The sequence below is a fragment of the Theropithecus gelada genome, chromosome X (genome assembly GCF_003255815.1).
Source record: "Theropithecus gelada isolate Dixy chromosome X, Tgel_1.0, whole genome shotgun sequence".
Classification (NCBI taxonomy): Eukaryota; Metazoa; Chordata; class Mammalia; order Primates; family Cercopithecidae; genus Theropithecus; species Theropithecus gelada.
The window spans coordinates 149,578,117-149,596,030 of NC_037689.1; the positions used below are offsets into that span (position 1 = coordinate 149,578,117).

The window sequence follows — 17,914 nt, forward strand, 5'->3', positions numbered from 1 at the left end:
ATCATCCTAACTTAAGAATACTCACAAATAGTTTCCGAATTCTGTGGAAATCAGGTAGAGAGAAACAAATATGCTCCAAATTTTGTCCATAGGAGTATACTTTACTCAATTGTTAAAAGCTTTAAATAATTTTAAAGTTTTTTTTAAAGAAAAACAAAGGGTCAGCAACATTTTTAGCAAAAAGTTTATTATTTCATAAAAGATTATTCAAAAAGATTATTGATATTAATAATCTTATTATTATATTATTTATATTATTATATTATTTCAAAAAGATTATTTCATACTTGTATTAGTTTAGTATATGCAGTTAATTTCTGTTTGGTTTCATATTCATGAACATGCCGGCTCTCCATGAGTCCTGAAAGTATTTCCTCTATTATGATGTCACAGAAACCTGCATTCAAAAGCACCTGTTAAGAGTTTTATAGCTGATTATAGAACCACATTCTAAAGAGGACCAAAACAAGGCAACAATTGTCCGTGGATGACAAAAAGTTTTAGGACAGCCATAAGCAAAGACACAATTAACAAGGAAATTTATTACCTCTGTGGCACACAATAATTTAACATAACAATTATAATTATTGTTGGTAGTGTACATTAAGTCGTATCAGAAATATAGGGGTTTCCCATAATTTTGGAGCACATACCAATAACACATTTATACAAATACAGCCCAAAGGAAACCAGACACAATTTTATATTTGACAATGCCTCCTGTATAATTTTTATACCATATAAGGCAAATATGTCATTTTTGGTCTTTAGGGAACCTATTAATAATATCTTAAAGGATTAATTAGGTCAGAAAAAGACATAATTTACAATTTGATTTGGAAAATGTGTCAAATATGAAAGGTTTAAAACACTTGATATTATGAAACAGGATCACAGATCATTGTAAAATTAGTTATTCATTTAACCAAAGTGATAAAGATTTCCAAAAAAAAAGGCAAAACCTTCATTCTTTGAGAGAGGAGACATAATTTTTCAAACAATAAGCCCTAAAAAAAACCAGCATGAAGCCAATTAAATTTGTTTTCTAAAATTTTATAATCTATAACATTTTCATCTTGATCATAAGATATAGCTTCCATAAGCCTTTATAACCTTTATTAAGGAGTCAGTTCATGTTTCAAGAAAACCCTGTTAATCTGACCCAGGGGCCCATATGCTGGTCTTGCATCAATGTGCCTTTGACATTCATGATTAATTTATAGAGAAACGGAACTTATTTTATCTCTCAAAATCAGCGCTTACAATCGTACATGCTTATGTCTTCCGTTATCGTCCCTGGTCCTTGAGGAGTTAATTAGCTTTAATTTCTCGCCCTGTGTCTCAGGGAGGCAGTTTATTTTGATTGGCATCTTCTACTGGGACTGAAAATGAGGCTTTAATTGCTGCTTGTATTTAAGATTTAGCAGGTCTTGATGTTCTTTTTAGACCCAGGAGACAAAGCTCTGTAACTCAATGTCACAAGAACTTTCAAAGCACATATAGGAAAATACAAGAGTGTAATAACCTTAATTAAAAAAATATTTTTTAATATCAGTTTTTCCTAAGCAAACCAAACTTAATAATAACACCATAGGAATTATTTTGGTAAAATGTAAAATCTGTTAGACCAGTTACCAAAAGGCAAAAGAAAAGACACTGTACAGTGCGCTGAATATTATTTTGGAATAAAACATTTCCTTTAGATCTTCAAGAAACCATTGTTAGCATCAGGCCACAGAAAACAGAACCCAAGGAGGAAAAAAAACCATATATTTGAGCTGAAAATGAATTCAAGGAGAATGTTACTTTTTCATGCCTTTTAAAAGGGGAGAAAAAACTTAAACCAGTGAGATGCAATAAAAGTTAAACTTTGGGTTGAAATTTTAAAAATTAAAATTTCTTATAATTTATTAAGAGTAAATCAAACCCTTAAGAAAATTTCATTGTTCTAACCAATTCTTTATGCGCTTTTTACATCAAACCTAATCTCTAGAAAGATCAGTATAATTCCCCTTTAATCATAGACAACATGATCATATATAAATTTTTGTTGATTTTTAAAAATAAATCCTTTTCTTATGACTTACACAGACCATTTACGACATCCTTAGAATTTGCTTTTTTCTGAACGTCCCTCTTTCTTAACAACCAGTCATTTTATTCTAGAACTAAATTTATCCTACAAGATTCTTTCTCATATGAAATTACTTCTCTTTAGCTTTTTTACCAAAAAAACCCCTCTTTATTTATATAACTTTCTTAACATCTCTTTTATTTCCTGGCTTCTTTTACCTTGTTTTATAAATGACCCTTAAATAAACTTTTGAATTAGGCAAAAATTGTTCACTTTTAAAAAGGAATACCCTTTTATTTTAGAAAGAATGTTTTCTCACAAATCTATTTTTATTGGAAAAATACCCAAATAATATATCTATTATTTAATTTAACACAACTTTAGATTCTAAGTTATGATGAGTTTGTCTATAAGTATTTATCCTATAATATATATCTAATTATTTTATTCTAATCTTGTACCTAGATTATTTATAAAAACCGTGATTGTCATTATTTAAGGTTAGGGAACCACCACTGCGTAATTATAATAGACAGTGAAAAATATTTGACCTGACTCCATCTTGCTTTTAACTTCCAAGCTGTCCTTGTTCATTCCTGGGCATAGAACAAACTAACTTTGGGAGGAACTTATTTTATAGTTTAGCTCTGAAACAAAGATGATGACAGTCCTTACCAAAACAAACTTTAATGCCTGTGGACTAGACTGCCTAGAGCCACAAGTATAGAAGTTATGGTAATCTTACTAAATTCAAGATGTAACTATTTTTATTAAACCAGTATCAATGTCTGATTTATTAAAGATTACACAAGCAAAGGTCATTCTGTCTTGTGCTGGGTTTATAGATTTGTAACCCCTATGCCAAATTTTGACACCTTATAATATTTGGCAGGGATAAATATGAAATTGCTTGATTAATACATGCAAATAAATGTATGCTGGTGATTCTTAAGACATTTCTAATATTACTTTACCAATAATTTTAAAGCTAGCTTATTTATTAAAGATTTTACTTAAGTTATGTAAACTTGAAAAAGCATTTGACTAGTCTTTTATTTTTTCCTGATAAAATACTTGATTCAAATGCTTTTATTTTCTTAAGCCAATTAATTAGCAGTCTTTCATATCTTTTCAATAGTGAAACATTGTGTATGCAACACATAAATACATAGACATGTTAGGCATGCTGGGTAGAAGCACAACTTATAGTTTTATAAAAACCTTTTTATTTTCTGATTTTAAACTTTCAGATTCTTGATAACCTCTTTCACAACCCTAGGAAGTTGTCAGCTAAATAACCTTAAATTTGCATATTAAAGCAAACAACTGGGGTGAAAATCAAATAGCAAAATTTACATCATAAGGTACAGAGAGAAAAAGTCTGTTGGTACTAGAGGGAGATTAAATATGGATGCCAAATCAAACATGAATTATAGAAATCTATCATAGGATTGTATAAGGAGACCAATTTTATTTAGATAGGGACTACCTATCTTTTACCTGGATCTCTGAGCTTTGGACAGATCCTACATTGAATCCTAGGTCTCCACAAAGGGATAATTATTATGAGGTTAGACCACATGATGCTTTTACAGTACACTTAATTTTTTTTTAACAAAGACATTTCTAAGTGTCTAAACCACATTCTTCCTTAAAGACCTAAGAGTAATCTCTGTTGCAATAACTATAAACAGGTAATGCATTGAGATCCTTTTAAAAATACCCTCTTAAATCTCATTACCATATTTCAGCTAGGACAAATTGGTGCTATTTCAGAGATATAGCCATTGCTTTTTCAGTTTGGTCTGGCTAGTAAAAAGGTGACCTTGTTATGTAAATAAAGTCCCTTTGTAATAAAAAATAAAAATAAAAAATCTTTCCTCTTTTTTTTTTTTTTTTTGGTCTCTTTGCTGGCCCTCTTTCTCCTTGTACCACACCACCGCGTGTGTTTGTGTGTGTGTGTGTGTGTGTGAATTTAACCCCTTCAGAGGTCTTGTTCCCCATAATTTGGAACTTCCTCAGGATTTGATCAAGTCAGATAGAGCTGATCAAACCCAATGGGAAAAAGACTGAAACAACAACAAAAACAGGAACAAGCAATGACAACAACAAAAAACAGTTAAGCAAAACAAACAATTGCACAACTTATACGGTTATTGAGCACTCTAATGGTAAGGAGAAATTAAGATCAGCTTGTTGTTAATCTTAACTTTAGCCAAGACATACTTCAATTTAGTCATTTGCCTAAGGATAGGCTCAGGCTGAAGACTGTTCTCTACCATCCTAGATGCAGGAAAAATACCCTTCTTCTTCCCTGTTGGAAGTGAGCTCAAACTCCATAAAGGAATTTCCTGCCTTCCATCATCATGGAAGCAGCGAAAACTTGTCTTCCTTGTGTTGGAAGTGTGTACAAGTCCAATAAAAAGGAGTTGTACAGCAAAATAAATTTTAGATCTAGACCAAATTTTGGCAGATCAGGGATTCTCTGGAGGGGGTGCTTCCAGGTCCCAGCAAATTGTCCTATTGGTTTGAGCCATAAGCATAGCTCAATCTGATACCAAGCACAGATAGAAGATTTTTCAAAGGTCAGGAGCACCTCCTATGAGACTATCTTTGTGGTTATCAAAATGTGAACCTGAAAATCTGAGACAGGTCTCAGCTAATTTAGAAAGTTCATTTTTCCAAGTTTGAGGACCCGTGCCTATGACACAGCCTCAGGAGGTCCTGACTATATCTGCCCAAGGTGGTCAGAGCACAGTTTGGTTTTATACATTTTTTGGAGACATGAGACATCAGCTAACATATGTAAGAACAACATTAGTTCAGTCTGGAAAGACGGGACAACTAGAAGTGGGGAGAGGGCTTCCAGCTCATAGGTAGATAAGAGACAAATTGTTGTATTCTTCTGAGTTTCTGATTAGCCTCTCCAAAGGAGGCAATCAGATATGCATTTATCTCGGTGAGTAGAGGGGTGACTTTGAACAGAATGTGAGGCAGGTTTGCCCTAAGAAGTTTTCCCCTTTAGCTTAGTGATTGTGGGGGCCCAAGGTATTTTCCTTTCACAAAGCTTAAGTAATAGTAAAGTGAGGGTAGTCTAATAAATCTCCAGTCTTCAACTTGAATGAAAGTGGTTCCATATTAGAAGAGTCCCCTGGTTGTCCCATACAATAGCTAATATTTTGTAAAGAGAATCACATTGATCCTAGGTTTCATTACCAGTACAATAAAGATAATTGGGCATAAAAGTAAACCAGACACCATCAATAACAACAACAACAACAAAAAAAAACAAAAGCAAAACACAGCAAATATCAGAAAAAGACACAAACTTTAGAAAACTCAGTTGTCAGATACAGATTATTAAATAATTGTACTTATATATACAGTAATAAAAAACTTGAAAATATCTGCAAATTAAAGATACCTATCTATGTATGTCTTTCTAAATTAAAAACTCAATGCATGCTTTTGCAGTAGATTATACATAGCTGAAGAAATAATTAGTGTAAGACAGATAAGAAGAAATTATTCAGAATGCAGCAAGTAGATATGAAAAGCTGGAAATACAGATGAAAATAAGAGATGTAAAGGATACAATAAATAGCCCTTACCTATATCTAGTTGAAATCCCAGCAAGAGAAGATAAAACACATCAGGTAGAGGAAATATTTTAGGGGATAATAGTGGAGAAATTTCCACAACTGATGAAAGACACCAAACCACAGTTTTAGAAAGACCCTCCTCTCTCTAAAATCCCAACGATAAAAGAGAATAAGTAAAGAGAATAAGTAAACAACAGCTAGATACATTATAGTGAAATCGCAGAAACCTGAGAAAGAAAATCTTAAAAGCAGCCTGATAAAAAGACATATAACTTTTAAAAGAGTAGATTAATAGTTGGCTTACAGCAGCAATGGAAGCCAGAAAATAGTGAAATGATTTCATCCATATACTGAGGGAAAATAACTGTCAACGTAGAATGATATACCCAGTGAACATACCATTCAAGAATGGAGGCAAGATAATGACAGTTTTTAGACAAAAAATTATAGATTGCCACCAACAATCAAACACTAAAAAGTCAAATAACTATCTATTAAACTAGCCAACTAGCTATTATCTATGAGTGTATAATGGATACAGTTTATTTTGAAGGCAAATTATTATTCCACATGATATCTCAGATAATTTGTCTCATATAAATGTGAGATACATAAAGAAATAAAGGCTAAATGAAATGATTATATAAATTATAATTAACTAAATGTTTTAATCAAAATAAGACAATTGCCAAAATGAAAAAAATCCAACCTTAAGCAGTTCACAAAAGATGCATTCAAAATATAAGAATATGTAAACTACAAGAATATAAGAAGTTAGATTATGCAAACACTAATAAAATATAATTTTTATAGTTGTATTAATTTCAGACATTTTTAAGGCAAAATGCAATCTTAGAGAGGAAGATCACTTTATAATGAAAAAAAGTTAACGTTGCCCCAAAATGTCGCATTTAAAAATTATGCACCTAGTAACATAGTAACAACAGATATAAAGTTGACAGATACAAAGAGAAATAAACAAGTCAATAAGCATAGTTGGATATTTTATCATAACTCATAAACCCAAAAAGGATTATAAGAGATTTGGTCAATATGCTAAACAAACTTTACTTTATGGACAGATGTAATATTTAAAATTTGGTAACATTTGTCCCATGGCTAGAACACACTAATGTAGAAACCAAGAGGTAGAGGATGGAGAACAGCCTCTCAGGATTACAACTCATCACTCACTTGAAAAATGTTTGCTTCCCCTCTTCACATCTTTGGGCTATGATTGCATAATGGTCTTAGAGCCCCACAAAGGAAGACTTATGCCATAGCACTCAATAAAGGTTTCACTGTATTGAAAACTGAGACTGCAACATGGTCATTTCAGGTATTTTTTGACACTTGATGGACAATCAATATATAGGTTACTATGTTGTCTAAAATAATTAATATCAGTCTTTAACAGGAAATAAGATTGTTGATATTCAAGGGTGACAGGGAGACTTATGTTTGAATCTCAGGAGACTTTTTGGGAAATCTTCCTATACTCCAATTTCCAATGATAAAAATCAGTCGAGATACATCACGGCCCCCCAGAACATCATGTACCTCAGGAATAAAATTCTGAGTAGTCTAGCCACAGGCTAATTACACTTCCCACCTGAGTCTCTGGCTGAAAGTATAAAGCAAAGAGAATAAATAATAATTCCAGTAATTACAGACTGTATCATGAAAGTCATCCCTCATACTGAGAACAACCAAATAATCTAAATATGTTTTTAAAAATATGATGGAAGACATCATAGAGCTAACAAAACAAGAAATATACTAGCAAAAGTACAAAAGAAGAAGAAGAAAACCCAGAGAGGTAATTTGAGATTTGGTGGTTGCTTTTTCCTTAGGGAAATTTTTCCATTCCAGAAGAGACTACTGAAAGGCTACAAACTGAGCAGAAATTTTAACAGGTCCTTATGTTTAGGAAGACAAAAACTAGAGTCCAAGACCTGCCAAGGAGAAAGACAGGCTGGTAAAATCTTCAGGCTTTGGGCTAAAACCCCAAAAATTAGTTCTCGAGGAGTAAGAGTGAAGCATGCCTAGACTAGGACTTGTAGTGCTTTAAGATCATCATAGAACCATCTTCAAACCTGAATGGATTAAGCTTCTTCTGGGATTGATAATGCTCCTTTAGCTCTAACCCAGAAGCAAACAAATCTTCTGTGTAGGAAGGTAGCATCTTTCTAGGCCTCAAATTATCTCTATAATTTTTCACATATGATATCCAGCACACAGTCTTTTTTTGTATTATTTTTATTGTCATATTTTTTAAAATTATACTTTAAATTCTAGGGTACATGTGCAGAACGTGCAGGCTTGTTACATAGGTATACATGTGCCATGAAGCTTGCTGCATCCATCAACCCGTCATTTACATTAGGTATTTCTCCTAATGCTATCCCTCCCCTAGCCCCCCACCCCCTGACAGGCCCCAGTGTGTGATGTTCCCACCCTGTGTCCATGTGTTCTCATTGATCAACCCTGACTTATAAGTGAGAACATGCAGTGTTTAATTTTCTGTTCTTGTGTTAGTTTGCTGAGAATGATGGTTTCCAGCATCATCCATGTCCCTGCAAAGGACACAAACTCATCCTTTTTTATGGCTGCATAGTATTCCATGGTGTATATGTGCCACATTTTCTTTATCCAGTCTATCATCGATGAGCATTGGGGTTGGTTCCAAGTTTTTGCTATTGTGAACAGTGCCACAACAAACATACATGCAGAACACAATCTTAAATACCTATGCATAGGAGGTGACAAAACAATATGAACAAAACCCAAAACAAATAAGACAAATTGAAATAAACACACAGATAATCCAAATAATGGTGTTTGGAGACATAGATTTTAATACGTTTATTATGAATCTACTATGTTTAATATTAATAAAAATGGAGCCTTATGAAAACTAATAAACTAAACATTCTAGAATTGAAAACTTTAAAAAAACTAAAACTAATAACTTAAAGATGAATTTAACAGCTCTTAACCTAAGGCTGGGCGCGGTGGCTCAAGCCTGTAATCCCAGCACTTTGGGAGGCCGAGACGGGTGGATCACGAGGTCAGGAGATCGAGACCATCCTGGCTAACCCGGTGAAACCCTGTCTCCACTAAAAAATACAAAAAACTAGCCGGGCGTGGTGGCGGGCGCCTGTAGTCCCAGCTACTCAGGAGGCTGAGGCAGGAGAATGGTGTAAACCCGGGAGGCGGAGCTTGCAGTGAGCTGAGATCCGGCCACTGCACTCCAGCCTGGGCGACAGAGCAAGACTCCGCCTCAAAAATAAAAAATAAAAAATAAAAACAGCTCTTAACCTAAATAACCATCAGAGAGAAGCTCTCTAAACCAAAACTGTATGTATTTGGGATACAGCATGGCAATGGGAATATGCATGTCATAGTAAACTATGTGTGTATTCAGGGAAGTAAAGGAAGACAAAGGTTTTTATTGCTTGTTTGTTTGCTTTTTAATGAGGAGGATTACTTAATTGTTTTGAAATGATTATCCTTGGCTACAAAGATCCATAACAAGGGTGATGCCAGTCCCAGTTGGGACAAGCAGTTGCTGAGCAGATGTCCTTGTAGAAGGATATTTATGTGTAAGCTTGCCATGAACTTTGAGCAAGTTTGTGGATTTTGAAGAATGCATCTCTTGTAAACAGCTAAGAGCTATATTTTTTCAAATTTAACAAAACATAACTTTAAGATGTAAAATTATATGGAAAGTTTATGATGTTTATTGTATTTATATTAACTTAATTTTGAATAGTTTAGATTATGAAAACTGAGATATTAGTCAATGTTATCATTCTAAGGTTTTTGGTTAATTATTTTTATAGTTTGTAAATATTAGGTGTTTAAGAACCTTAAAGTTAAATTCATGAGTACTTTGTTGATAACTTAGAAGATAAATTAATTTCATTTATTAAAAAGTTACATAAAGATTTATTTTTTAAGGCTGGGTTTGTAGTTTTATATCATTTGTGACAAATCTTGGCATATTAAAATATTTAGTAGAGACAAATATAAAACTGACCAGTAAACTTGGGTAAAAATATATGTTGTCCACTTTAAAGAAATTTATATTTTTATTTTATTATTTTAAAACTGGTGTATTTGTTAAAGATGTATTTAAGTCATGGGAACTAAAGGAATTTGTGTTAATTATATGTTTTATATGAATGTGTATTTATTTAAGTTAATTTTAATAAAATTTATTTTTTGGAAACTGACATTTATTTGTCATCAATCTTATTTCTTTTTTGTTTGTTTGTTTTGAGACGGAGTCTCGCTCTGTCGCCCGGGCTGGAGTGCAGTGGCCGGATCTCAGCTCACTGCAAGTGCCGCCTCCCGGATTTACGCCATTCTCCTGCCTCAGTCTCCCGAGTAGCTGGGACTACAGGCGCCTGCCACCTAGCCCAGCTAGTTTTTTGTATTTTTTTTTTTTTTTTTTTTTTTTTAGTAGAGACGGGGTTTCACCGTGTTAGCCAGGATGGTCTCCATCTCCTGACCTCGTGATCCGCCCGTCTCGGCCTCCCAAAGTGCTGGGATTACAGGTTTGAGCCACCGTGCCCAGCCCATCAATCTTATTTCTAACTTGCATAAGAGCCTATGGAAGAACAGTTTAAGATCACTCAGAGGTTGTTCCTACCCATTCAGTGGTCTAAGCAGTGGGAGCTGCAAATCAGTCTTCCCTGGAAGGCTGAGCACTCTATAGTCTTAAGTAGAGAACTGCTTGATAAGCACTGAGGATACCTGCACACTTTCAGACCAATCTGCAACCTAAGTCTGAGTAGCAGTGAACTCAGGAGCTGCAGCAGCAGTCCATACACCCTGAAACTCCTCCTTGGTTATGGCCTTTTCAGCAATGTCTGCTCTTCCTTTTCAGTCTTTTCAGGATTTCTATAGAAGTAGAGATCAGGCAGTACCTTCCATGGATGCTCATGGGAGATGGTACCATGTATGTGTACAACTTCCAGGCTGGCATTCACCATCAGACTCATTGAGGGAACTCCTTTGTTGCATGGGATGGCAATGTCCACACAATGCAGAGGAGAATCTGTTTTCCACAGAGCAATGGGAGTCCGGTTAACATAAGATAACTCTGTGAGAGGTGGTGGTCAGCCCCGGGAACAGTAACCACCAGAAAATGGAGCTTCCAAAAGGCCATCTGGATTTGGTTAGTGAAGGTTCCAGGAGTGAAGTGGCCAGCAATAGGAGTGGCTCCAGTGGCAGTGGTGAGCTTCAGCACAACCCAGCAGTCAGAATTCCTGGAGGATAAGACAGGGAAATCAGCAAGGTTTTCAGTGGCAACAATGGCACGAGCTGCCAGCAGAAGCTTCTTCCAGGTCCTCTTCATATTTATGATGCAGATGCCATCACTTTTCTTTTTATACTTGTGCTGTCCCATTTGGAAGTCAAGGTTGGGGCTACTGAAGTGGGTTCCTGCTGCAAGCAAGTTGAGGATATCATCCTCCTTCATTGGTAGGATATCAAGGATTCCAGACATTGTGAAAGTTTCTCTTTAAGCGATGCCAGGAATCCAGAACAATGCCCTATGGACCCCTCTCTAGGTAGTGTGAAAAAAGCTGAATAGAACTTTTAAGGGTTTTTTGACTGATAATATGAGACTTTGTTATGTAGACACTGCATATAACATAATACATGCAGATATGTGCAAACACACTTGAACACATATATGTATACAAATAAAGATTTTGTTTTCATTTTAGAATTTTTTTTATTATACTTTAAGTTCTAGGGTACATGTGCACAACGTGCAGGTTTGTTACATAGGTATACATGTGCCATGTTGGTGTGCTGCACCCATTAACTCGTCATTTACATTAGGTATATCTCCTAATGCTATCCCTCTCCCCTCTCCCCTCCCCACAATAGGCCCTGGTGTGTGATGTTCCCCTTCCTGTGTCCAAGTGATCTCATTGTTCAATTCCCACCTATGAGTGAGAACATGTGGTGTTTGGTTTTCTGTTCTTGCGATAGTTTGCTGAGAATTATGGTTTCCAGCTGCATCCATGTCCCTACAAAGGACATGAACTCATCCTTTTTTATGGCTGCATAGTATTCCATGGTGTATATGTGCCACATTTTCTTAATCCAGTCTGTCACTGATGGACATTTGGGTTGATTCCAAGTCTTTGCTCTTGTGAATAGTGCCACAATAAACATACATGTGCATGTGTCTTTATAGCAGCATGATTTACAATCCTTTGGGTATATACCCAGTAATGGGATGGCTGGGTCAAATGGTATTTCTAGTTCTAGATCCTTGAGGAATCACCACACTGTGTTCCCCAATGGTTGAACTAGTTTACAGTCCCACCAACAGTGTAAAAGTGTTTCTATTTCTCCACATCCTCTCCAGCACCTGTTGTTTCCTGACTTTTTAATGATTGCCATTCTAACTGGTGTGAGATGGTATCTCATTGTGGTTTTGATTTGCATTTCTCTGATGGTGAGTGATGATGAGCATTTTTTCATGTGTCTGTTGGTGGTATGAGTGTCTACTTTTGAGAAGTGTCTGTTCATATCCTTTGCCCACTTTTTGATGGGGTTGTTTGTTTTTTTCTTGTAAATTTGTTTGGAAAATTGACTAGCCATAAGTAGAAAGCTGAAACTGGATCCTTTCCTTACTCCTTGTACAAAAATTAATTCAAGATGGATTAGAGACTTAAATGTTAGACCTAAAACCGTAAAAACCCTAGAAGAAAATCTAGGTAATACCATTCAGGACATAGGCATGGGCAAGAACTTCATGTCTAAAACACCAAAAGCAACGGCAACAAAAGTCAAAATTGACAAATGGGATCGAATTAAACTAAAGAGCTTCTGCACAGCATAAGAAACTACCATCAGAGTAGGCCACCTACAGAATGGGATAAAAATTTTGCAATCTACTCATCTGACAAAGGGCTAATAACCAGAACCTACAAATAACTCATTTTAGAATTTTAGTTATGAAATAGTAAGATAAAATTATTGGTTTATAGAAGACAGCTGTATCTAAATAATATTTTTAACAAAATTGGGACCTGTTTACATGACTAAACTTTATTTGTCTTGATAGGTAATTTAATTAAAGCTGTGGACTAAAGTTGTGGGTCAAGTAGTTTTTATAGAAATTTGATTTTAGAAAACTTAAGTATCTTACTTTTAAAATGAGTTTAGGGTTACATTTTTAACTGTTTATATTTGTTTAGGACTGGCTGAATTGTATAAGAAAAACAAATAGTTTTGAACTTGCAATAAATTTAATTTTTGTTTGTGAGCTGGTTTGCTTGATTAGTAAATGTGAGTCGGGAGGAGTTTTAGTAGGTTTTTCGGCTTTTTTGCTGTTTTTGTGTGGCAGAAAAAACAAAATTTTTATGTTGGAAAGAGATATATTATTGTTTTGACCTTATGGTTCTGACTTGTTAGATTTGAGAGTTAAACTTATAAACATTTATTTAGGTTTTTCATTGGTTATTAATTTGTAATTAAGCGTTTTATTACCGTAAGTGATTGTTAGGCAAATTTAGATTTATATTTCTAAAAGATGTTGAGGACACTCATATGTGGGAGTTGAACAATGAGAACACATGAACACAGGGAGGGGAGCATCACACACCAGGGCCCGTCGGGGGGTGGGACTAGGGGAGGGATAGCATTAGGAGAAATACGTAATGTAGATGACAGGTTGATGGGTGCAGCAAACCACCATGGCACGTGTATACCTATGTAACACGTTCTGCACATGCACCCCAGAACTTAAAGTATAATAAAAGGTGTTTAGGTTATTGGTTATTATGGACTTGCTGTAACTTGTAAAGTCATTAATTTGGAAGTCTTTAAGCCTTTTTTTTTTTTTTTTTTTTTTTTGGCTTGGAAGTCTTTAAGCCTTTTTTTTGGCTAGAAAGTCGTAAGTGTAAGTTTTATATCAACACTAGTAGAAAAGTTAGTAGATTTAAAGTAGGAGGTTAATGAGTACAAATGTATAGTTAGACATAAGGAATAAGTTTTGGTATTCAATATAACTGTAGGGTAATTATAGTTATCAACAATATATTATATCTTTCAAAATAGCTAGAAGAGAAGCTTTGAAATGTTCCCAACGCAAGGAAATGATAAATGTTCAAAGTGATGGATATGATAAATGTTCAAAGTGACTTGATCATTACACATTCTATGTATGTATCAAAATACTACATTTAACCCATAAATGTGTACAAATATTATGCATTAATAAAAATGTAAAGTAGGTAAAGAAAAATACAGAGAGGGAGAACTTAGAGGGTTTTATATGTTAATATTGAATTGTAGAGACTTTTTAGAGAATTTGAATAATGGCTACTTGCATTTTCAATTTTTGATGTTATTTTATTAGTTTAAAAATGTGTACAATATATAGTTGGCTCGAGTCTCTACATGTCTTAATGTCTGAGAAATTTGGCATGTCTTAATGTCTGAGAATTTTGTTTTTTATTTTATTTTGTTTTTTCGAATAAAGGAAATTTTGCTAATTTTGTTAGAGAATATTAGGAGTTTGGGCTGCCGTTTTAGATGGCAGTGACTTTCTTAGTGGTTTTTAATTAGCTGTTTTGTGTTTATTATTTAGAATGTCTGTTTTTGTTTTGGGGCTATTTTCAGAAACAAGAGAGAAGAGTTAAACTAAATCAAAAGAAACTAAGATAAGAGCATTTATAAAAACTTTAACCCAGATGTGCAAATTAAACAAAATATTAAACTAGGTGTGTAGACTAAACTGAAAGTAAATTTATTAGAAAATACATGTTTAACAGACAGAAAGTAAATTTTGTAGAAATTAGAGTATTTAGTCTAAAAGACACTTGTCTTTATATTCAAAAGGACTTATCAGAAAGACAAAAAAAGTTATTTCAGGAAGGTTGTGTGGCGTTTTATTAAGGTGGCCTTATTTAAACTAGAGTTTGAATAATATTAAAAATCATTTATTAAAGGCCGGGAGCAGTGGCTCATGCCTGTAATCCCAGCACTTTGGGAGGCTGAAGTGGGCGGATCATGATGTCAGGATATCGAGACCATTCTGGCCAACATGGTGAAACCCAGTCACTGCTAAAAATAAAAAAATTAGCTGGGCATGGTGACTGCCTGCCTGTAGTCCCAGCTACTCAGGAGGCTGAGGCAGGAGAATCACTTGAACCCAGAAGGCGGAGGCTGCAGTGAGCCGAGATTGCACCACTGCACTCCAGCCTGGGTGACAATGCAAGACTCTCTCTCTATATATATATATATATGTATACAATATATAATATCTATTAATATTATATTGTATATTCTATATTTATACATTATATATTATATACTATATATAATATATACATTATATATTATATATATTTACATATTATATATAAAACATATAAAACATATTATAGGCCACACAACCTTCCTGAAATAATATAATATTATACATATAAAACATATTATATAGATAGACAGATAAAAGAGAAGGAGGTTTGGTTTGAGAGAAGATTTACAAAGGCAGAAAAGGCAAGCTATGGAAATGGAGAGCTCAAAGGGTTTAAGTGAGTACTGTACACTGGTTTTAAGAATCATCAACTTTTATGGTGATCTTTTTCAAGTTAAAATATATAATATTACAGCATAGTCGACATAGTGGAAGGAAGAATAATCTGGAAGAGAGGTAGAAAGAAAATAACTAGACTAAAACTCAGAGATAAAAGGGTAGAATTTACAGAAAAGAATGTATGAGACATAAGAAGAAAAACATGCTTTCAATATATCAAAGTAGCTTCTATGAAAAATCTCCAAGCAAGTGAAAAAGAAACATAAAACCCAGTGAATGAGTTTCCTACTGCTGTTGCAGCAGGTTACCACAAACTTAATGATTTAAAATAACACAAACTTATTGTCTTTCAGTTCTGATAGTCAGTAGTCAGAAAGGAATCTCAAAGTAATAAAATCAAGGTGTTGGCAGAACTGGTTCCTTCTGGAGACTTCAGGGGAAGATACATTATTTGCTTTTTGCATGTTTTAGGGACTACTGGCATTCCTTGCCTCATGTCCATATACTTGCAGTGTCTTACTTCCACATCACATATCCTGTTATTCACTCTAACTGCTAGCCTCGCTCTTACAGTTAATTTTGTAATTACATATGGCCCACCCAGATAATTTAAGATAATTCCCTCATCTCAAGATCTTTGATCTAATAAAATCTGCAAAGTCCCTATTGTCATATAAGATAATATGAACAGTTTCTAGAATGTAGACATTGTTTGGGGGGCCATTATTCTGCCAGCCACACATAGACACACTTAAGGGAGGAAAATTTTGAATTACTGAGATTCCAGAAAGAAGAATATGAGGTGAGTTCACCTTTCTCTGTTGTCTTTTTCAGGCAATTGGCAATTTATAAGCAGGATGGAGCTGAGAAGCACAGTAGAAAGTGGTGGCTAACAACTTTTGGCAGGGCAGTATCATGGGGTTTAAAAAACAAAAATTTAGAGTTCAAGACTAGGATTCAAGGGGCCAAGATCCTTGAGGAAAGACAATTGTGCATATGTGATCTTGATATTCTCTGTCAGTTTTCTCCAGCAACCATCTTCAAGATGTGACAAGGGACCAAAAAGCCAAATAGGAAGCAGCAGCTAAGAGGCTCAAAAGCTAAGCAGAAATTTCAGCATTCTCACAGTTCTGGGAAGATAAGAATTGGAGCTAAAGATTAGTAAAATGGATGGAGCTTCTTTAAACACTCCAATATTAAAATTAATATCTGTGAAGGTCAACATCCTAGAAATATTGGAAAACCTGAAATAGATCAGTCATTTCAAAAATATAAATCAACACTCAAATAATCTTTTTAAAAATTGAATTTCAACCATTTATTCACAGAGTCAACCCACATACTCTTGTAGTTTCATACTCTTATGGTTGAGTATAATTAAACAACCAGAGAGGATATTAAATATCATCTGCTACAATTCCCTTATTTTAAAGGTTAACACATTAAATCTGAAAGATTCATTATCACCTCATATTTCACATTTAATATTAGAATGACTATTGTTTTTTATTTGTTTTTTTTCAACTTTTATTTTAGATACAGGGGTACATGTGCAGATTTGTTATATGGGAATATTGCATGATGCTGAGGTTTGGAGTACGGATCTTGTCATCCAGGTAGTGAGCAAAATACCCGATAGGTAGTTTTTTCATCCACCTACCTCTCCCCTCTCTAGTAACCCACAGTGTATATTGTTCCCACATTTATGACCACTTGTGCTCAATGTTTACCTCCCACTTATAAGTAGGAATATGCAGTATTTATTTTTCTGTTCCTGCATTGATTTACTTAGGATTATGGCCTCCAGCTGCATTCATATTGCTGCAAAGGACGTGATTTTATTCTTTTTAATGGCTACATAGTATTCCATTGTGTATATGTACCACATTTTCTTTATCCAATCCTCCACTGATGGACACTTAAGTTGATTCCATGTCTTTACTTTTAAATAATAGCTATTATGACTGGTGTGAGATGGCATCTCATTGTGGTTTTGATTTGCATTTCTCTGATGATTAGTGATGCTAAGTTTTTCATATCTTTCTTGGCCACTTGTTAGTCTTCTTTTGAGACATATCTGTTCATGTCCATTGCCCATTTGCAAATGGAGTTACTTGGTTTTTGTTTGTTCATTTGTTTAAGTTCCCTATTGATTCTGGATATTAGGCCTTGGTTGGATACATAGCTTGTGAATATCTTGTAGTCTGTAGACTGTTTAATCTGTTAATAGTTTCTTTTGCTGTGCAGAAGCTCTTTAGCTTAATTAGGTCCCACTTGTCAATTTTTGTTTTTGTTACAATTGCTTGTGGGGATTTAGCCAAAAATTCTTTGCCAAGGTTGATATTGAGAAGAGTATTTCCTAGGTTGTCTTGCAGGAATTTTATAGTTTGAGGTCTTACATTTAAATCTTTAATCCATTTGAAGTTAATTTCTATATATGATGAAAAGGTAGGGGCCCACCTTCAATCTTCTGCATATGGCTAGCCAGTTATCCCAGCATCACTCATTGAATAGGGAGTCCTTTCTCCATTTCTTTGTTTCCTTGGCCTGGTTGAAGATCAAGTGGTTGTAGATGTGTAGCTTTATTACTGAGTTTTCTATTCTGTTCCATTGGTCTATGTGTCTGTTTTTGTACCACTACCAAATTGTGGTGGTTACCGTGGCTTT

The 17,914-nt window shown here is 34.5% G+C and overlaps 1 pseudogene; it reads right to left on the minus strand.

Moving 5' to 3' along the window:
• The window catches only part of LOC112615305, a 64,535-nt pseudogene extending 53,344 nt beyond the window's left edge, over nucleotides 1–11,191 (minus strand).
• Nucleotides 11,192–17,914: the final 6,723 nt, after the last annotated feature.